The sequence below is a fragment of the Achroia grisella genome, unplaced genomic scaffold, assembly GCF_030625045.1.
Source record: "Achroia grisella isolate CSIRO2021 unplaced genomic scaffold, CSIRO_AGI_Agris_v1 utg1080, whole genome shotgun sequence".
Taxonomy (NCBI): Eukaryota; Metazoa; Arthropoda; class Insecta; order Lepidoptera; family Pyralidae; genus Achroia; species Achroia grisella.
In genome coordinates this window covers 985,404-1,009,675 of record NW_026712570.1, presented here as the reverse complement: position 1 = coordinate 1,009,675, position 24,272 = coordinate 985,404, and the positions used below count along the sequence as shown (strand labels likewise).

At 36.0% G+C, this 24,272-nt stretch overlaps 1 pseudogene; it reads left to right on the top strand.

The window, feature by feature from the left end:
• Positions 1–193: 193 nt before the first annotated feature.
• LOC131842410 (nose resistant to fluoxetine protein 6-like) lies at positions 194–23,828 on the top strand (annotated as a pseudogene).
• Positions 23,829–24,272: the final 444 nt, after the last annotated feature.

Sequence of the window (24,272 nt, the reverse complement as noted above, 5' to 3'; positions counted from 1 at the left end):
CGAGACAGACTCGTTCCCATATAAAAACACATATGAAATTTACATTTATATCTAATACAATTTATTTAAATTTAATTTATTTAATGAAATTCTTAATATTTATTAAATTCATAATTAAAATAAATGTGTAGGTAATATATGTAGAAGTTATAATATATGAAGAGAAATATATGTAGAATTTGAACGCTGTAAAATGAGTGTGTTAGTGTTATTAATTTTGTGCATTATTAAGGGAACTACTGGTGTTATATACAGATTGAATGGTAAGTATATATATGTAAATATCTTTAACATTATAAATTCAGTAAAAAATAAGAACAGTCATGAATAGTAATATTATGCAAGGATTGAACCCGGACCATATGAAGATGAGGTAGGGCTAAACCGCTAGACCACTAGTCTAAACTTTGTCATTATCAAAATTTATTAGACAGACAATATATGTACAATTAATTTATAAGAGAACTAACGATCTTTAACTTAAAGCACAGATGGTGAATTAGATATCTGTAACAATACATGTTCACAAATAATCAAATTATGTTTATATAAAATTGACTTCTAGAAGAAAAAAAAATACAAAAGAATTACAGTTACTTTTCTTCCAGATTCTTCTTAACTGAAGTTTAATATAATTAAATATTCGTTTATATGTAAATAAAAATAAATGTAATTGTAATGAGTTAAACTAGATGTAAATAAAACAAAATAATTTCAAAGAATACAGACCTATAGGTATATTTAAAATTAATTTATACTTATGAACTAGTAGAGAATCAAAATGACAATATCTTTATACATGTAGGTTTATTACAGACTCTTATGATATCATATAATACATTAGGTGTACCTTCCCAGGGTGCATTATTTACTATTTATCAGGATATTTTTGGTACACAAAAAAAAAGAAAATAAGAACATAAAGCCTAGCCTTGCCTTGCCAAGTTTTTACTTTCATTGCCGTTTACCACGCAATCCAAACCTGATATTACAAACGCGAAAGCTATGTTTATGGATGGATCGAAGTTCCCACGCGGTTTCCTTTGAAAACCATGATATTTTGAACAATTGTCCTCAGCATTACCTATGGTTGACTGGTAGAATACCGCATGGTGTTAAGTCCGCCAAATGTGCTTTTTTTTTTATTAAATGTTGAGGGTTTATTCCGGAGAATATGCCACCCGCATAGACGATACATAATATCTAAATTATGATACGTTTCTTTGTTTAATACCAACATTGACTATATTAGACGACTATACCAGGGCGGTATGATATAACTTGTTTTGTGAGCCACTAACCATTGAGTGTTATGAATTTGACGCAGAAATATAGGTGAGGGTCGCGTAAACAAACGTAAACAGTTACCTAATCAGTTACGAACTTGGATACCAAAGAAATTTAGAGTTGGAAGCCTTGGAGGGGCAGTGTTGCGACAACTCTGGGGTTTTTGTTGTGGTAAAGATGCGATCTAATCTGGTTCTAACTCACTCACTCACTCACTCACTCACTCACTCTAACTAACTCTAAACTAGCGGGAAACTTATTGAAATATTACATAACACTAGCAGTTCCCGCGACTTCGTCCGCGTGGAATTTTATTTTATTTTTCTAAAATTAAGACTTTTTCTAAAATAAAAATAGCCTAAGTCACTTCTTATTACATCAGCTACCTGCCAAAAAAGTCCCGTCAAAATCGGTCCAGCCATTTCAGAGACATGCCGGAACAAACAGACGTGTAAAAAATGTTATTTTGGTATATGTACCGTATTTATATTCACATACATGTAGTGAAAAACGGTTATTTCAATATTACAAACACACACTCCAAATTTATTTATATGTATAAATGAACAGCATTGGCATTATGCATGAGCAGCCAAAACACATCTTTTAAAACTGTGGTAAGATGGCGCTGTGTGAATTATCCCGAGGTATTATCATTATATAATAATAAGGGCAATGGAAGGCCAAAAAAAAGATGGATGGACTGTGTGAAAGATGATATGGTAAGAAAGGAAGTTAATAACGCGATGACTGCGAACAGGAGATGAATGGAAGTGAAAAACATATTACGACGACCACAAATAAATGGGAAAAGGAAGAAGCAGATGATGATTATCATTATATAATCTAAAAAATTTTGCGATGTATCACTGTATACAACTACTACAAATATAGTCAAAATAAACAAACCTGGACAATTAACACAACGCCATCTAGTCCCACGGTAAGCAGAGCTTATGTTATGGGTACTACACAACTGATATAAATCTTAATAATATAATATTATTATATAAACACGAAAGTTTGTGAGCATGGATGTTTGTTACTCTTTCACGCAAAAACTACAGAACGGATTTTGATGAAACTTTACAGTAATATAGCTTATACATCAGAATAACACATAGACTATATTTTTTATTGAAATTTAACGTTGAAACTTAGATATTTTTTATTTTAAATACATACATACGTAATGTACATAGGAAACAAAAAATAAACTATAATATTTTATTACAGAGCATGATTTCAATCGTATGCCACCTATATACCGCATGGACTCCTATGAACCGTGTCTCCAGAAACCTGGTGGACTGTACTGCTCAGTGGACTTGACATTAGTAGCTGATGAGCCTAGCGACCTGCTCACTATGATTCAGGTATACTTGTTACTAATATTATAAATATGAAAGTTTGTCAGTATAGATGGATGTTTGTTACACTTTCAAGCAAAAACTATTTATCGGATTTTGGTGAAACTTTACAGTAATAATAAAATATGGTCGAGCGCAGTGATGGCTGACTCATCCGTTATACCCGTGAACGGCTGCTTGTAGGGACTGGTCTGCTCTAATCACTATGACTGATTTCCTCTTATCAATTGTTTAACCAGTTGGTTATATATTCAATATTTTTTCTATTTGAATATTTAATTGAATTAGTGCTAATTGGTGGTTTGTATTCACACACTTAAACTTAAAAATGTAAAGTAATAATACATTATTTAAAAGAGCAACACACAAGTTTCTTGCTCGTTCTTCTTGTGATGAGACAGCTTTCCGAATGAGCGGTAGATTAAAAAAATCTAATGACTATTCAAAAGTGCTTCAATGTAAGTTTATTTGAATAAATGATTTTCTATTCTATTCTATTCTATTCTATTCTATAGGTTATAAAATTCATTCGCGTGAAACTGTGTGAGTACAGATGGATGGTTGTTACATTTTCACGCAAAAACTATTGAACTGATTTTGGTGAAACTTTACAGTAATATAGCTTTTAAATTAGAATAATACATCCTTACTAATATTATAAATGCAAAAGTAACTCTGTCTGTCTGTCTGTCTGTCTCGCTTTCACGTCAAAACTACTGAACCAATTTAAATGAAATTTGGTACACAGATAGTCTAGACCCTGAGAAAGGACATAGGCTACTTTTTAATGCGAATAAAGGGTTGTAAGCTTACTTTTAGGCTGTTCATTAAATACTACAAATAAGTTTGTAAAATTGTTACCCTTAAGGAGATGAACGGTTATATGGAAGTATCGTCATTTTTAAAACTAGAATTTTGAAACTTATTTTTAGGCTGTTCATTAAATACTACAAATAAGTTTGTAAAATTGTTACCCTTAAGGGGATAAAAAATAGGAGATGAAAGTTTGTAAAAATTTTTGAAGCTATAACGAGGAATCTTTTTTCTTTGCCCTTCTTGGGTTAGACTATTAAATATTTTTTCTATATTTGGTCAAGGTCACTGTAACACACACAGCTAGTCATTCATTAAAAAAAACATAACAAAACCGTATTATTCATATTTAAACCATCAATCTTTCCTTATCCATATCTTATCCACACACAGCATACTAACAACTGTTGCGAGTATACCTGATTGTCCGCTCCAGAGGCACTGGATATCGTTGCATTGTCACTGGGTCAGTGCTTCTGGACGTGGACACAGATATATGAATTAAATATATCTCTGTGTCTGTATATTATATGTTACTAACATAGTTTTATACGTTTTTACTAACACAATATGGATGTAATCCGAATTAAAATAAATAATAATAATTATGACTGAGTGTATGAATGTATGAGACATAAAAACTCACTTTTTAATTATTTTTAATTTCGAATACGCCTCGCATTCATTTGTTTTACAAACAAAAATATTATTAAAGAGTTGTGAATACACCATCATGGTGTTCCATTTATCTCCACAAATTTATAGAATGAGTTCTTCAATCAAGAATACTCAGTAATTTAATAGTTCAAGCAATTAACCAACCAAGTCATTTCCAATTAAATTATAATTGTATGTATGTATTGTATTGTATTTATAACTTTGAAACCTCAAAAGGTGCAGGTCAATTGTGCATAATTATAAATAGTAAACTATTAAAATATTATTGTGCCTACTTGAAACGGTTAGAATATTATTGTAGGTATAATATTTAAGTGTATTTTTTTTATTTATGTGGTTTTATATTGAATCTCCTTTTTTTTTTATTGGATTGATTGGGCTATTGTCAGATGTGTAGCACCTGTAGCACTGCGACCTACATAGATCTATTGTGCTCGCCCTTTTCAGAGTTCGCTACCTAGACCCGTCAGGGACAAGAATTGAAGGATATTCTTAGGAGCGATCGTTTTTATCTCCTCGGGAAAGAGTGTAAACTTTCTAAAGGAGATATTTCGTTTATGCATGAGTGGGTTACAACCACATAGGATGTGAAGCGGCGTTTCCTCTTCAGTTTGGCAGAATCTGCAGATACTTGTCGTGCATAGGCCTAGCTTAGCCATATGCTTGTTCAATTTGCAGTGTCCTGTGAGGGCCCTAGTCATCATGCATATGTTGTTTTTACTCAATAGCAGTAGTCTATTGGAGTATTTGTTCGAGAAGCCCGATATCGACTCCTTTCAATACAGCGTTTGCGCTATCGGTGTAAGCTCGCTAGTATTAGGGGTGAAACTTAAATTAATAATTTTTACTGGTCCGACGGACATGCAGCGAAATTATACTTAGTTAGTATAACTACCAACCACCGACCATCAGTCATTCAAAGTTGGTTTATGTCTGATTTTTTTTAATTCTCTGATGATATTATTAAGTGGTACTGACATTTTTTCTTGTAATATTTAAAAATACTAGTGTTCAAACTGTGGTCAAAATTCGCCCATAATAAAAAAATACAAAACGATCTTCGAAGCAGCAATAACTATTAAATAAAAGAGTATATATGAGTATATACTGAACTGGACGGTAGGGAAAAAAAAAGACATATATATTGTAAAAATTTGATGTTCATAAGCGGCTAAAATGTCCTACATGAATAATTGATTTTTGAATTTGAATTTGAGTGTGTGAAATAATCAATGTTTTTTCTATAAATTTATTAATCCTTACAAATGTTATGAATGCTAACTACCGAACCGATTTAAATGAAATTTCGAACATACATAGTCTAGACCCTGAAAAAGGTTATAGGCTACTTTTTAATGCGAAAAATTATTGTAAGGGGTTGAAAGGGGTGATGAAAGGTTGTATGGAAGTATCGTCATTTTTAAAGATAGAAAATTATTTTTTAGGCTCTTAATTAAATATAAATAAACTAGCTACTTGCACCGGCTTTGCCCGGGTGTACATGTATTATATATATAAACCTTCCTCTTGAGTTTTAAAGATTTAAGCATACATAGGGACGGACAGACAGCGACAGCGACTTTGTTTTATACTATGTAGTGATGATATGACATTCAAAGTTTGTGAAGATTTTATTTTACCTTTAGGCGGTAAAATAGGAAACTACTGGAATAGACCCACGCGGACGAAGTCACGGGCACAGCTATTTATGCAAATTTATTAAACATTATTAACATTTAATTATTTATTAAACGAAAATACCACTCTGCGCCCGTTTACATTACATAGTATAAAATAAAGTCGCTGTCGCTGTCTGTCCCTATGTATGCTAAAATCTTTAAAACTACGCGACGGATTTTGAAGCGGTTTTTTTAATAGATAGAGTGATTCTAGAAGAAGGTTTATATGTATAGTACATGTACACCCGTGCGAAATTTTACACTCCTCTATTATGTATGTTTTTATTGATATAATATATAGGATGCAAGGAGGACGTGGCTCAAAGACCAGTTGCCTGTTGAGACTGCCTTTATTATTCATATTATTTTTTTATAATATACTAGTTGTCCCGGCAAACGTTGTTTTGCCTTAAAATAAAAAAAAATTAGGGGTGGACTACCCCTAACGTTTAGGGGGATGAAAAATAGATGTTGGCCGATTCTCAGACCTACTCAATACGCTCACAAAATTTCATGAGAATCGGTCAAGCCATTTCGGAGGAGTATGGGAACGAAAACTGTGACACGAGAATTTTATATATAAGATTTTATAATAATTCACAATTACCTACACCTCCGTCCGCGGAATTTTCAAAAATAATGATTTTCGCTTCACGTATAATGACTATTTGTGGTTTTCTTATATATATATTTTTTTATAATATAACCAAATACCACAAGAAGACCTCGCCAGTTAGTTTTCATTAGTTTCGTTTTTTTTCGGACTACTCTAATGCTGTTGGCCGCAGCTGGCCTTTACAGCTTCACCGGACGATAGCGGGCGAGTGCAGATGGCACTCCAAACTAAGGAAGGACTTACGGAGCGGCTGAAGACCAACTACTGCCTAACGGACGAGTTTAGTCTGAGGGCACCGCTAGGGGTTCGAACCTCGGTTCTGGCTGTCATAATTTCGATCCCCGTTTGAATTGGACGGGGGATCGATCGAATTTTTAGGGGATTAGTTTCATGTGACGAGGTAGGTCGTTTAAATATTTCTAGATAGAATAATTATTTTGCTATTTGTTTCAGGAATATTCTGCGCACACAGCAAAGCATTTCAACCATACACGTCTCCATTACTACATATGTGTGACGGAAACTTGCGAACAGTTTTATACCAACGAAGCAGATCTCACGCGGACCATAGAGAAATGCTTCAACGATACTCTCTGGTCGGAATACAGATTAAAAACTAAAGTATCCGATGTTCTCTGTGACAGACAAGGAGAGAGCATACAGATCGATAATGTTGATCTTTTGATAGCATTTATTATTGTAATACTATTGTTCCTGAACGTCGTTGGAAGTATATACGGATATTTGCATGCTTCATATAAAATTGCAGGTATATTAGCAATATTTTTTTAATTCAAATTCAAATTCAAAAAATCGTTTATTCTCATAGGATATACTAGCCGCTTAAGAACCTAAATTTTTTAATATTATCATGTTTTTCCCTACCCTCCAGTTCAGTATATAGATCCAATTGAGAAGAACTGGCAGAAAACTCAATTCTATTACTTATTTTTTCTTTTTAAATGTCAGTTCATTAACAATGTATATTTATATAGATGTCTATGACTAACATTAAATGAAAATCCCGTGCATGAACAACTATTGCCATGCACGCTCGTCATTCAAGTAATCGTTTAGTGTGTAATAGGCTTTGCTCAATAAATATAATTTAACAGATGCTTTTAATTTATTAGGCATTTTATTGGCAGGCAGCTGATGTAATAAGGAGTAACTTAGGCTACTTTTATTTCAGAAAAATAAAGTTAAATTCCACGCGGACCAAGTCGCGGGTACAGCTAGTACAATATAAATACTCTCACTGGACCGACCTTGGACCAAACCTAATGTTTGGGTTGGGTTATAAAATGTATATTAATTAACTAAATAGAGGCCAAGATTGAATTGTAAACAACAAACAAGAAAAACCGGTTGAAAGTATCTTTCTAACTAAATTATATTACCATCACACGTAACATTCAATCTATGAATTAATGTAATCTATATTAATTGATAGATTGAATTTGACGACCTCGGTGCGGTCTAGCGGTTTAACACACCACTTGGTCCGATGGTCGCGGGTTCGATTTCTTACAAAGTACTGAGATTTGTATTAATGAGTATGATTGTTTGTATTGATCTGGGTGTTTTCTATGTATTTACTAAACAATATTTAAGTATTTATATCAGTTGTTAACACAAGATCTGCTTGTGGTGGGACTAGATGGCGTTGTGTTAATTGTTTTTGGGTATTATATATTTATTTATTTTAATAAAACTAAAGAAGAAAAGATAAAAAAATATATATATATATGCATATATAAATATATATATATATATATATATTTATATATGCATTTATTTCTAACAATTATCTAGTACATATAACACAAGCTCCACTTATATAGATGACGTTGTATCAATTTTTCATTTATATTTTAATTATATGTATATAATAGTATACATATAATTAAAATATAATTTATTCAAATGAACATAACACAAGCTCCGCTTAACGTATAGCGTAGCGGCTTTTGTAATGATTGCCGCATGCATCCTCATGTAATGTGCGAATACTGTAACTACCATATAGTAATTTTTGTAGCTGTGACGTGGTCGAGTGGAATGAGTAGTCATACTCACTAAAATGTCCAGACATGTGGCGGCGTGGTGGGCCGTGTCATTGGGCTCCCTAAAATATGGTCGAGCGCAGTGATGGCTGGCTCATACGTCATACTCGTGAACGAGTGCTGCTTGTAGGGACTGGTCTACTCTTATCACTACGACTGATTTAATCTTATTGTGTTTTTATATTTGAGCCTAAATAAATTAGTGCTGGTTGGTAGTTTGTATTCACACGTTTCGACTTGTAAAATGTGAACTTACAAAGATTGTTTAAAAGAGCAACACACAAGTTTCTTGCTTATTCTCCTTGTGATGAGACAGCTTTCCGAATAAGCGGTAGATTTAAAAAAATGTTAACTATTAAAAAGTGCTTAAATTAAGTTTATTTGAATAAATGATTTTCTATTCTATTCTATTAACTTGGGACTAAATGACGCTGTGTGAATTGTTCAGTGATTTATTAATATATACGAGTACATATAATAAAAATATAATGTATTCCAATGAATCTTAATTTACAGAGAATAATCTTCTTCTCTCATTCTCCGTGTGTCGTAACTGGAAGCAGCTCATCTCTCCATCTTCTTACCAGAGCGAGCATGCAACTAGATTGCGAAGTTTAAATGGTTGGAGGTAATTAAATTGTATCATAATTATCATCCAGTGGTCGAAATACGACCATTATTAATCTGTACATATAAATAAAATTGGAGTGTCTGTTTGTAATATTGAAATAACCGTTTTTTACTACATGCATCTAAATATATATAACTCAAAGGTGACTGAGTGACATAGTGATCTATCAACGCACAGCCCAAACTGCTGGACGGATCGGGCTGAAATTTAGTAAGCAGGTAGATTTTATGACGTAGGCATAAGAAAGGATTTTGATTAATTCTACCCTCAAGGGGATAAAATAGAGGATGAAAGTTTGTATGAAACTTTGTTAATTTTAAACCGATCAGGCAGAGACTTTGCATGCATAAAGCTTCAATGACGTAGGCATCCCCTAAGAAAGGATTTCGAAATTCCATTCCTAAAGGGATAACTTAACGCGAGCTTAGCCGCGAACAAAATCTAGTATGAATATAAATACGGTACATACACTAAAATAACATCTTTTACAATTTTTGTCTATCTGTCTGTTTGTTCCTGCTAATCTCTGAAATGGCAGAACCGATTTTGACGGTACTTTTATTAGCAGGTAGCTGATGTAATACGGCGTAACTTAGGCTACTTTTATTTTAGAAAAATTCTTTTATTTTGGAATAATAAAGTTTTATATTTATATGGATACCATAGATTAGATGCAATAAAGAGTTTTAAATAAACAACATTCCAAACCTTAAGGTGATACATTTAACGATCGTGATGATCATGATCATGATACATAATCGATTGCAGGTCAATAATTATGATGCTGGTGATCGTGGCTCACATCATACTACCAACGGTATTGTCTCTTGAAAATGTACAGCATTTTGAACAGGTCAGCTAACAGTTTACTTCAAATTCAAAAATCATTTATTCATGTAGGACATTTTAGCCGCTTATGAACGTCAAGTTTTTACGTTATAATTTTTTTCCCTACCGTCCAGTTCAATATATCAATATATTAGTTTTATAATATTAATTCATATATAGTGTTAGTCTATAAGGTATCTTAATCATTACATAGTGTAAAACAAAGTCGCTGTCGCTGTCTGTCCGTCCCTATATATGCTTAAATCTTTACAACTACGCAACAGAGACCAGAGCCCCATGGGGATGGGTTGTGCTGGTATTGGTGGACCTGTGTGTCCAACAGTGCCTCGGGATTGCATAGGCGCGACGTGGTGGCGCGGCGTTCAGGGAGACCCGGTGAAACGGCTAACCGCTGGCTGCCCGCATGTTGTTGGGTTCCCGAACCCAGGGATTACATAATCTCCGCCCTGGGAGGCTGAACCGCCGCCTGTGCATAATCCCTGGTGTAGTAGTCGTGCCGGAGGAGGAGACCGGAGTGGACCCGGCTGCTACACCAGTGGGGGGACCGGGGGCCCTTCCGGCCGCCGTGCCACCAAGTCGCCCAACCTGTGCAATGCTGGGGTGCGTTGATGCACCTTTTGCCCTTTCTGATACCAGCGCAACCATTCCCCTTTAACCTTAAAAAAAAAAAAAATACTGCCATACTACCATGACCAGAAGTAAAAAAAGGAAATTTAGTACTTCAGCGGCACCCCAATCCACATTAGATATGGATTTCTGTAATATCAGGGGACTTCACGGAAACATCAATGCGGTCCACCATCACCTTGAGACCGCAAAGCCGACCCTCTTATTCCTTACGGAGACGCAGATATCCTCTCCGGCTGACACTTCATACCTGCTGTACGCTGGGTATAAACTCGAGCACAAATTTGTGCGTCGTGCCGGGGTTTGTTTGTATGTCCGGGAAGATATCTGCTGTCGCCGCCTTCTTGGTCTAGAAGAAAAAGACCTGTCAATCCTATGGGTTCGCATTGATCAGGGTGACTACACCGGCATCTATGCGTGCCTGTACAGGTCTCATAGCGGTGACGAGGATACGACTCGTCTGTTTGAGCACCTTCAATTGACGTCTGATAAAGTTCTTGAGCAGTATCCCTCCGCAAGTCTAGTGATACTTGGAGACTTCAATGCCCATCACATCGAGTGGCTCCGTTCTCGGCTCACCGACCACGCGGGGAGAACTGCTCACGAGTTTGCTCTGGCCTATGGATTCTCGCAACTGGTTCATTCTCCAACGAGAATACCTGATATCGAGACCCATACGAGCTCCTTACTGGACCTTCTGCTGACTACACGACCGGACGGATATTCAGTGACCGTGGAGGCACCACTTGGTTCTTCGGATCACTGCCTTATCCGATCCCAGGTACTGTGCACAAAACCTGCTATATCCCGACCTCCTTGTCAACGTCGTATATGGCATTATAAATCTGCAGATTGGGACAGATTGCGAGAATTTTACGCATCGTACCCATGGAAGCAGTACTGCTTTGCATCAAAAGACGTCGATACCTGTACAGCCGCCGTTACTGAAGTCATACTTGCGGGTATGGAATGTTTTATTCCAAATCTGCTTGTTTCTTCAGGGGCGAAAAAGCGACCGTGGTTTAATAGATCATGCAGAGAAGCCAGACAGGCTAAACAAACTGCTTATCTGGCTTGGACCACGGCTCGTTCCAACAGTGATGTTGACGTATCTGATGCAAGGCGGAATTTAAATGCTGCATCCAGGTTTAGTAAGAGAGTAATTGCTAGAGCCAAATTCGACTTCGTCAGTAAAATTGGTGAACGACTAGCACGACATCCATCTGGAAGTCGTGCCTTTTGGTCGCTTGCCAAAGCTGCCGAAGGTAACTTTAGTCAGTCGTCCTTACCACCACTACGGAAGCCGGATGATAACTTGGCAATCAGTGCAAAAGAGAAGGCCGATTTGTTGTGCGCTCTTTTTGCCTCAAATTCGACTTTGGACGCCGGGGACACCATACCTACTACCATCCCATGGTGTGGTAACTCTATGCCGGAAATATCCGTAACGCAACGGCGTGTCCGGCGAGAGTTACTGTCTCTTGACGTCCACAAGTCGAATGGGCCAGACGGCATACCGGTATTGGTGTTAAAGAAGTGTGCTCCGGAGTTGTGTCCCGTACTCACGCGCCTTTTCGCGCTTTCGTACTCCTCTGGGCAATTTCCGTCTTCATGGAAGACCACCCTTGTGCACCCTGTGCCAAAAAAGGGCGACAGATCAAACCCATCGAACTACAGGCCTATCGCTATCGCATCTCTACTCTCCAAGGTGATGGAGCGTGTAATTAACACACAGCTCCTGGGATACCTAGAGGATCACGATCTATTGAGCGATCGTCAATATGGCTTTCGCCATAATCGCTCAACTGGTGATCTTTTAGTGTATCTCACACACCGTTGAGCTCTTGCCATCGAGAGTAAAGGTGAGGCATTGGCAGTCACCCTTGACATGGCGAAGGCATTCGATCGGGTTTGGCATCAAGGTCTTCTATCGAAATTGCCCTCGTACGGTATACCAGAGGGATTATGCAAATGGGTCGCTAGTTTTTTGTCTGGCAGATGCATCAAAACCGTAGTCGACGGTAGTTGCTCCGATAGCATGGACATTAACGCTGGCGTCCCGCAAGGCTCCGTTCTCTCCCCGACACTGTTTTTGCTGCATATCAATGATTTGTTAACTACAGTTAACATTCATTGTTATGCGGATGACAGTACTGGGGACGCATTTTACACGGGCCGTGCTAATATCCCTCTTTCCGTTGTGGAGGCAAACTGCGAACAGCTTGTGTCTGAAATCGAGAGTACTCTTACCAGAGTCTCCGATTGGGGGCGACTGAACTTAGTTCAATTCAACCCTACCAAGACACAAGCCTGCGCGTTCACCGCTAAGAAAACCTCTTTTGCTGTGGCTCCGCAATTCCAGAACACGTCCATTACCATCTCTAAGAGTATTGGGATTCTCGGTATCGACATCTCTAGCACAGTTGAGTTCCGTAGTCACCTCGAAGAAAAGGTTAAGCTGGCATCCAAAAAACTCGGTGTGCTCAATAGAGCGAAGCGGTACTTCACTGCGGACCAGAGACTCCTCTTATATAAGTCTCAAGTTCGGCCGCACATGGAGTACTGCTCTCATCTTTGGGCAGGAGCACCTGGATACCAGCTCGGTCCTTTTGACTCGGTTCAGAGACGTGCTATGAGAATTGTCGATGATCCCAATCTCTCTGACGGTATCGAGCCACTTAGTTTGAGGCGAGACTTCGCTTCGCTTTGTGTGTTCTACCGATTATACAACGGACTGTGTTCTGAGGAATTGTTCGACATGATGCCTACGGCCACCTTTCACCATCGCACCGCTCGCCATCGACAGGGAATTCATTCCCACACGCTGGAACCTAAGTGGTCTCGGACAGTGCGGTTTCAGAGGAGCTTCCTCCCGCGTACACTTAGATTGTGGAATGAACTTCCTGCCGAGGTTTTCTCACGAGACTACAGCTTGGGGTTTTTCAAGAAGGGTATATTAAGGTTTCTTAAGGGTCGGCAACGCGCACGTGACACCCCTGGTGCTTCAGGCGTCCATAGGCTACGGTAACCATTTACCATCAGATGGGCCGTATGCTTGTTTGCCACCATAGTAGTATAAAAAAAAAAAAAAACAGATTTTGATGCATTTTTAATAGATAGAGTGATTCAATAGGAAGGTTTATATGTATAATACATGTACACCCGGGCGAAGCGGGCGAGGAACTAGTAATATTATATAAACGCGAAAGTTTGTGAGTATAGATGTTTGTTGATCTTTCACGCAAAAACTACTGAACTGATTTTGATGAAAGTTTATAGTATTATAGCTTATACATCAGAATAATATATAGGCTATATATTTTATATTGAAATGTAACGCAGGTGACACAGCTAGTTTCTAATATGGCAGAGTATCTTGAAATAAATAATATATTATACTTATATTATTGATAACCTCGATGGTTTAGCAGTTTAGAATGCTGCTTTACCTTCGATGGTCGCGGGTTCCATTCCTCGCACAGCACAAACATTTATATAATCACTAGCTGTCCCGGCAAACTTTGTTTTGCCTTAAAATAAAAAAAAAAATTAGGTTTGGATTACCCGTAACATTTAGGGGGATGAAAAATAGATGTTGGCCGATTCTCAGACCTACTCAATACGCTCACAAAATTTCATGAGAATCGGTCTAGCCGTTTCGGAGGAGTATGGGAACGAAAACTTTGACACGAGAATTTTATATATAAGAGATGAGTATGATTATTTGTATCGGTCTGGGAGTTTTCTATGTAAATACCCATAACATAAGTTTTAGCTAACTTAACTTGGGTCTAGATGGCGCTGTGTGTATTGTCCAGATATTATTATTATTATTTGGATATTTTCTATACCTACATATTGTGTATGTATTTAAAAAAATATATCTAAGTAGGTCTAAAGTCTAAGAGGTATACTAAACCGCTAGGGTTTAGTATACCGCTTCACTGATGGTCGCAAGTTCGATTCTTCGCAAGGTACATTTGTGTTCATGAATCGAATAATATTTTCTATGTATATTATGTATGCATTTCTAAAATGAATATCTAAGTATTTATATCAGTTGTCTAGTACCCATAACACAAGCTCTGGTTACAGGGGCGGATCGACCTAAGGGCTTTTTGGGCTGTAGCCCAGAGCCCCGGGGATACAAAGGGCCGCCAGTCCCCACTGAAACGATATTTAGAACATAAAAAATATCTAGAATGTTAAAAAACCTTACATAAGGTTGGTTTGGAAAGGAACGGGGAATTTCTGGTCACTTGTTTTTGGTCGGTGTATTATTTTAGTTGAATAATATAATTAGGTACGTTAGGTAGGCCCCTAAGTAGATTTAGCCCAGGGCCCCACAAATTCACGATCCGCCCCTGTCTGCTTAGTTTAGAACTAGATGGCGCTGTATGAATCGTCTAGGGGTCATCATCATTGCCTTGCCTTTATCCCATTATTTGGGGTCGGCGCAGTATGTCATTCTCTTCCACTGATCTCTATCAGTCGTCATATCTAAACATACTCTTCTTTTATTCATATCATCTTTCACACAATCCATCCATCTTTTCTTAGGGCGTCCCCTCCCTTTACATCCATCCACATTCATATTATACACTTTCCATAAGACATGGTCCTCATTCCTCCGCATAACATGCCCATACCAGCTCAATCTGTTACCTCGTAACTTTTCTATAACCGGCGCAACTTTCAAACTTCCTCTTATATACTCATTCCTTATTCTGTCATTCCTGGTAACCCCACACATCCATCTTAACATATGAATTGTCTAGGGGTATTATTTTTATTTTACTTTCTGCTTTCTACACTCTGTTCCACCATAACTTTAATAAAATTAAATTATACGAAACAGATGTATGACAACGTGGGGTACCATATATTCTTCGACGGCGGTCTCATCATTCAGACCTTCTTCATAATGTCCGGGTTGTTACTGGTGTACAACCTGCTGAGCTACGCCGAACAGCACGAGCTGACGTGGACGTGTCTCCCGAGAGGGGTGATGCTGAGGTGGTTGAGGTTAGTTCTGATTGACGGTAATGGACTTATGAAACTCATACACTTATGTGGTTAATATTTTGACTGTAATGAATGAGTGCTATTTGGTATCTTGTATTCACACATTTTAACTTAAAAATGTAAAGTTACAATCATTATTTAAAAGAACAAGAAAGTTTTTTTTCGTTCTTCTTGTGAAGAGACAGAATGAGGGATATATTAAAACAATTATAACTACTCAAAGATGCTTAATTTTGAAAAAAGAATTGCCTAGTCTTCTTCTAGAATCTTCTGTAGATTATTATCTTGAAAGATCATAAATTGAAATGTATGTTTCTGCAGGATAATACCACCATATGCAATCGTATTGGCTTTTACTTCAACTTGGCTCAGGTTCGCAGGATCAGGACCATTATGGAAGGTAACGTACAAGATTACTTTCATTCATTGGGCTCCCTAAAATATGGTCGAGCGCAGTGATGGCTGGCTCATACGTCATACTCGTGAACGAGTGCTGCTTGTAGAGACTGGTCTTTTCTTATCACTACGACTGAATTAATCTTATTGTGTAATTATATTTGAGCCTAAAAAAATTAGTGCTGGTTGGTAGTTTGTAAAATGTGAACTTACAAGGATTGTTTAAAAGAGCAACACACAAGTTTCTTGCTCATTCTTCTTGTGATGAGACAGCTTTCCGAATGAGCGGTAGATTTAAAACATAATTGTTATGACTATTCAAAAATTAAGTTTATTTGAATAAATGATTTTCAATTCTATTGTATTGTACTTCTTATAATTTATTAATATTTCTTTTAGTTCTACTTAAATTGGCATATATATTAAGTAATAAATTATTTTTAATATTAACTATGAAATACATATTTTAATAAGGAAACATGTTTTTACCTGTGGAGCATTTTCCATCATACATTTATAGGTTAAGAACACTCTTTCACAACCCTTTTCGCCATCACCTACTGGCGCTGAGTTGACTGTAAAACTAATGGCAAACACGATTATGGTCACCAGATGTTAAGTGTTACTCTGTTACCATTCGCATTGTCATTCCTGATGACTAAAGTCATGCCTATGCCTAACTCGAATACAGCTTCCAATGCTCACTACTTAGCCGTAGCTATAGGTGACACTGAGAGGTGTAGATTACTTTGAACAACGTCCATTTTCTTTCAAACTGGAACACAAGTTACAAACTAAGCTGTTTCGGCAGAAATACGTGAATTGCTCAATGGCGAATTTATCACAAATTATTCATAATATTTTCCAGAGATAAACATATTTAAGGCAGGAATAATAGTATTCTGTGATTATATTTTTTATACCAGGAAGGTGGCTGTCAAGCATACGGCCCATCTGATGGTAAATGTTTACGGTAGCCTAAGGACGCCTGAAACATCAAAGATGTCATATGCGCGTCGCTGACCCTTAAGAACCTTTCTTGAAAAACCCCATGCGATCTCAAGAGAAAACCAAACACCAGAGTTGTTACGTGCGCATTGCAGACTCTTAAAAAACCTTTTATATACCCTTAAAAAACCTCATGCTGACTCTAGAGAAAACCTCAGCAGGTAGTTCATTCAATACAAGTGTTATTGAACAGTTTTACTTCCTTATTTTCAGAATCTTGTCGAAACAGAAGTCACCGCCTGCCACCAAGACTGGTGGTATCATATCCTGCTGATCAACAATTACATTGACAAGTCACAGTGTATGCCTCAAACTTGGTATAATATCTTTTATAATAGTACTAGATGCTCTTTCTTCTTTTGCCTGGCCTTGGTCCCATTTATTTGGGGTCAGCCCGTCTGGTCAGTCTTCGCCAGGACGTTCTGTCCTGGCTCGTCAGGGATGTTATTTTGGCGCTTTTTATATCCCTCTCAATAACGGACATCCATGTGAGACGGGGTCTGCCGCGTCTTCTAGGCTGGGTACTTATGTCAAGCACTGTTCTTGTCATGTGGTCTGATGGTCGCCGCATGACATGACTGTACCGCCTTAGGCGGCTCTCTGAAATGTTCTCCTGTATGGGAGTCACATTAAAACTACCTCGAACGTGGATGTTTTTGATGTGGTCCAACATTGTTATGCCACCAGCCCATCTTAGCATTCTCATTTCTGCGACTGCGAAAATTCTTTATATTATATATATATATATATATATATATATATATATATATATATATATATATATATAATATAAAGAATATATAAAAGATATATCATAATTTAAACTCGTATCATTTCACATTTATGTTTTTGATGGGATACATAAGAAAATACCCAGACCGATACAAACTATACTCATAAATACAAATGTTTGTGCCGTGCGAGGAATCGAACCCGCGACCATCGGACGTAAAGCGTTGTACCGCTAGACCACCGAGGTCGTATATTTTTTCACTATCATCCGTTCTCATTAATAACCCTTTGTATAAAGGTTATTTTTAATAACCCTTTTTATATTGGTTATTATTAATAACGGCTCAGCATGTCTTATTACTATTGCTAGATATATCAACTCCATGTACAGCACATCCTGTGCTCAAAGACCGAAAGCCGCGGCCTACAAAAACCCTCCCTTTTATACAGAGAAGATATAAGTAGGGGTTATATGCAACTAGTTTAACGATACCGAGTAATAATGAAACTACCTTCTTTTAATATAAAATATCAGATTTTTCGACAATATCGATGTGAACCCTAACAGATGCATGTAGAAAAAAACGGTTATTTCAATATTAGAAACAGACACTCCAATTTTATTTACATGTATAGATTAATAATGGTCGTATTTCGACCACTGGATGAAAATTATAACAATATTATAAATATATATGCTTCACAGGTATTTAGCTGCTGACATGCAGCTACAAGCTCTCGGAATGGCCGTCTTCGTCCTATTCAAAAGCGACAGAAGTAAAAAGCTGGCAATGTACACAATGCTACTAGCAGGACTCGTAATTCCACCACTTCATACTTATATACAAGGCTTGAACGGAACTCTCATTGTATCACCAGAGTAAGTACATAACTAGATATAATAATTGTTCTTTTTTAAATATTAAATAATAACAATCGAAGTATTTACTTTAATTATTTTATTTTTTATTCTGTGTCATTAGAATAGCGAGCAAGCTGATTGTCTATCGGCTATCTAATGGCAAATGGGAGCTTTAGCCTAAGTTCATACTTAACTATGTGACCGTATATACCAAATAATATACAAAATGTACATAAAATCATAAAAATATTATAACCGCGAAAGTTTGTGAGTTTAGATGGAAGTTTGTTACTCTTTCACGCAAAAACTACTGAACAAATTGTTTGTGAGTTTAGACGGAAGTTTGTTACTATTTCATGCAAAATCTACTGAACGAATTTGGATTTTAACTTCACAGTAATATAGCTTATATATTAGAATAACATATAGCTAGAAATAATAAATAAAAAACCCTGGAAAATATACCACACAACACGTACAACACACAACGTATTATTATTAGGAGAGATCCATATCCTGTAATTCCTGTGTTATCCTGTAATTTATCAATGGGATATTAGTTATGGCGGACACCAGTAGAGGATGAAGAGATGGGCATGAGGTCAGGTCAGTTGGGCTAACTGGCAAATTCACCAGGAATTCATCAAGATGGTTTCTAGGGGAATGCGTAGTGGTCAATCTGATTGCCACATTGCTAGCAATGGGGTCATCAGCCATATTACTAACAAGCACCTTCCCTTAAACAGGGTACTGTCATCTCTCTTCATGTCAGATCCCACCTTCAACAACGTGTATAAGCGAGGCCACACCAACATGGCAGGCTTCGCCATGGGCATGCTGACAGGATACTACGTGTATCGCTGGCAGAGGACTGGATTTGATATAAACAAATTCAAAGTAATGGAGATTTTCAATAATAATAATGACACAGGAAATAGAAATAGAAATAATCTTTATTCAAAAAACTCATTACAAGCACTTCTGAATATTTTGATTCTACCACTCATTCGGAATGCAGATTCATCACAAGAAGAATGAGCAAGAAACTTGTGTGTTGCTGTTTTTAATAGATGTTTTTTTATATAAATAATTACAGTATAACAAGTAAGAGGCATGCGATAATCAACATAGAAATCGCTACGCACTCATTATTAGTGTAATCAGATAATATTGTCAGTGCTATGGATTTAAAGTTTTTCTATAAAAACATTATTATCGTTAACGAATTCTTCAATTTTATAGTAAGCTTTTTTGCAAAGGGACTGTTTTATTTGACATTTAAATCTTTTTCTGGCAGATTTATAACAGACTCTGGTATTTTATTGTAAAACCTTACGCAATTGACATAAAACGAATTACTAACTTTGCCAAACGACATTTAGGTAAAATCAGTTTGTTATTGTTAATAAACGGACAATTTATTCATACAATAATCAGAACTTACTGCTATCTATACAAATAAATAAAAGTGTCTGTTTGTAAAGTTAAAATTCAAATTAACAAATATTTATTAATAGCTATGAATGTATATAAAGAACTTAGAATTTGTTTTATTTTAACTTTTACTTCTGTCTGTCTTGTCTTGTCTATTCTGCTAATCTCTGATTTTGACGACTATTCCACTCTCACACTCTACTTCTATTTTAGAAATTTTCTTTATATTCTTAACAAAGATGGCGCAGCTCATTCTGAGCACGGCGTACAGCTGTCTTACGACAGTGACGACAACTTTCATTTCATTCCGTTAATAAAACTATATTTATTATACAATAATCATAACTCTAATAAGAGCAGTAAATTAAATTAAATTAAAAAATAGAGTAATCTATTGCTAAATAAGATCACTCTAGTTCTTCACCATCTTCTTAATTCCAGAAGTGCCGTGTTCTGTACTGGCTGTTAATACCACTTGGAGTCTGTATAATTCTTATGATGATCATCTATCATCATCATCAACCATCTTAGCACGGCGTCCCATTGATTTCTGGCGGTGGTCTTACTTTTATTTGGAATGATATTTAAACTAGAAGGTAACTATGCATTACGTGTTTCTTAAAAGAAAATCATCATTTCATCATCAACCTTTATCCCATTATTTGGGGTCGGCGCAGTTTGCGCAATGGGATAAAGGTTGATAATGAAATGATGATGATCATCATGATCATCAACCTTTATCCCATTATTTGGGGTCGGCGCAGTTTGCGCAATGGGATAAAGTTTGATAATGAAATGATGATGATGATCATCATCAATTGATACCTATCAGCCATCGTTTCTTAAAAGTTTACTTTTTTATTATACAATTGGTTGATTCGCGCAACTTTCTCTGTACAACACTTACTGACATTTATCGTTATATTTCGCCCAATTTACATAACACATTTTTAAATTATAGCCTATGTGTTATTCTGATGTATAAAGTTCTGTAAGTTTCACTAAAATCTGTGTGAAACACTAAAAAACATCCTGGATGGATCCATACTCACAAACTTTCGCGTTTAGTATTAGTAAGATTAACTATAACTAATATAATAAAATTCGTGGAGCTTTGGGGGAACAAAAGACGTCTTCCGTGATGATGATGATGATGAAGAAACTAACTTAATATAATAAATTAAAAAATAAATCCAATAATCTTAATATCTATTAAAAAATAAATATGAAATATGTGTAGAACTAATTTTAATAATAATCTACACATAAAAATAAAATTGGAGTGTCTGTTTGCATTATTGAAATAACCGTTTTTGCATATGAATATTTTTTACAATTTTTGTCTATCAGTTTATCAACTGTCTGTGTTGCAGACTCTTTGCACATTTTTATATATTTATTTTTCTACCAATTTTAATTGTATTTTCTTTTAGAATTGTCATATATTTTTATTGTCACTTTTTGCCTACAACCGTTTGTACACGTACCTATCTTCATTATAAGTATTTACCATTTTCTATCCATTGTTTGATTTACATTACACATACAGTCCACTCATTCTATCACCTACAGTCTGTCTGTCTGTTTGTTCCGGCTAATCTCTGAAATGGCTAGACCGATTTTGTCGCGACTTTTTGGCAGGTAGCTGCCAAAGTTGCCTAAGTTACTCCTTATTACATAGGAGTAACTTAGGCAACTTTTCTTTTAGAAAAATTCTTTTATTTTAGAAAAATAAAGTTAATTTACACGCGGACGAAGTCTAGAGTACAGCTAGTGCAGTAATAAAAATATGTATTAAAAGACCAATATTATATATTTATTTCTATTTATATTTACAGATACATACAGAGGTATTTTCGAGTGGTCCGGTTGGACTCCAATGGGCCGGCTCTCTTACTGCGTGTACTTGATCCACATGCTGCCTATAAGGTGGCTCGGAGGACTGAATACTGAACTCACACATATCTCCTTCTATCAAATGGTTAGTAATTTTACCATCATCATCTGCTTCTTCCTTATCCCATTTATTTGTGGTCGGCGTAATATGTTTATCTCTTCCATTCATCTCTGTTCGCAGTCATCCCGTTATTTACTCCCTTTCTCACCATGTCATTTTTTACCACAGTCCATCCATCTCTTTTTCGGTCTTCCTCTACCCTTATAACCATCCACATTCATATGTAACACCGTCCTTAGGATATGATCTTCATTCCTACACATTACGTGCCCATACCACGATAGACGATTACTCTTTAACCTCTCCGACACCGGCGCCACTTTCATACTTCCTCTGATGTATTCATTAATAATGGTTAGTAATTTTAAATTAATATTTACCGTACCCAAGTAATTCACCACCCTGACTTATATGTCTGTTTGCGCCTTTTAGTGAGTATCGAATTTTTAGAATAATCGACTTTCATTAAAAATAAATTTTTAGTGAAAGTTGATTTTCTCGATCGTCTCGATCGACTCAAGGCTAGTCTTTAATTTACTTGAAAATGACTTACAATGTGGTTGCGTACGATAATGCGTATGCAATCGTTGACAGATTTTGAATATAAACTGTAACGGTTAACTTATTGTCTCTGGCCCTCTGACCCGACGTTGCAGAGTTGCTATATAGAAATAATATTTTGCGCCACATATAGTACAACCACAGATAACATAATATGGTACAACCGAACAATGTCCTAACCTCAATAATGTCCTAAGGTTCTAAGTTCGAATCTGGCCGATATGAATATTGTGTCAATATATATTTTGCGTTCGGATTATATGTATTTTGTTTTCATTTAATATCACACGGTTAACAATTATTTCTGCAATTTTTTATGGATGATAATGGAATGGTACACCCTCCTGCACTAACGGTTTACGCTGGTGAAGCACCAGTGGAGGATGATAAGATGAGTATGAGGTTGGGCCAATAAGCTCATAGTAATAAATTCAGCATGAATTTATCACGACGGTTTCTAGGAGTACCACGTGGAGGTCTACCTGACACAGTGTATTGTCTATTCTCTGCATTATATGGTCACGTCAAATGTCTACCTTTTGTATTGTGTGTGTTGAGGTTAAATAAATAAATAATTCCCCGATAATAGATACGTTTATAATAGACCAGCAGGCAGTAGGATCGTCGTCTGACAAGTTGACCTCAATATGCAACAGGTTATTGGTACGTCAAGTGTTGCTACAACTACAATATTGACAGGTGACTACCACATCGGGTATGAAGAATGTAATTTTAATAAAAAAAATGTTCTATTGCCTGGTATCTCTATATTAACACGTGAAGTAAAAACTTTGTACCCTATTTTACGAAAATTACGCGAACGAAGGCGTATAAAATTTTGCAGACTTATACATAGAGTTACTTAGAGAAGAAGTGCAGAATACTATTTCTTATTTTAATTATAAATAAATAAAAACATCATACACACTACCAGGTATTTGACACACACATGCATATATTATGTTTGTTGTTAAAATACATATTTTTTTATTGCCGGTTCAAATATCTTTTTGAATTTTTCCAGTTAAACGATTTCATTGCTATCCAGTGCATCACCCTTGCTGCATCGGTACCCTTCTGGCTGATGGTGGAACGTCCGATAACACGCGTTATAGCTTTACTCACTACTTCAAACAAGGAGATGGTTGATGGCCAATCCCAGTTAAAGAAGAAGTTAGGAAATTCTAAAAGAACTGATAAGAAATCTCAAACAAAAGTACGAGATTCCCACAAATAAATAAAAGATTTATATCCAAAAGTCTGTATGTCGTATGTAGTGTTTTTGTTCTTGTTGTATCATCTCTTTGGTTACCAATACACTTTTCAGTTACCATTCCCTTTTGGGTTACCAACACAGTTATCGGTTACTAACCCGGTTTTAGGTTACCAGTGTGCTGTAGAATATTTATAAGCTTTTATCTACCCCTAAATAATAAGTGGTTTAAAGAGTTATGTTACATTAAAAGTTTATTAAAGAGTTATTTATAAGCTATTAGTATAAATTTGTTCTTTTTAACAAAAATTCTAAAAAAATTCTAAAATTATTTATTCATGTAGGACATATTAGCCGCTTATGAACGTCAAATTTGTTACATTATATTTTTTATTTTTTCTCTTCCAGTATCTACACATATAAATAAAATTGGAGTGCCTGTTTGTAATAGAATAGAATAGAATAGAA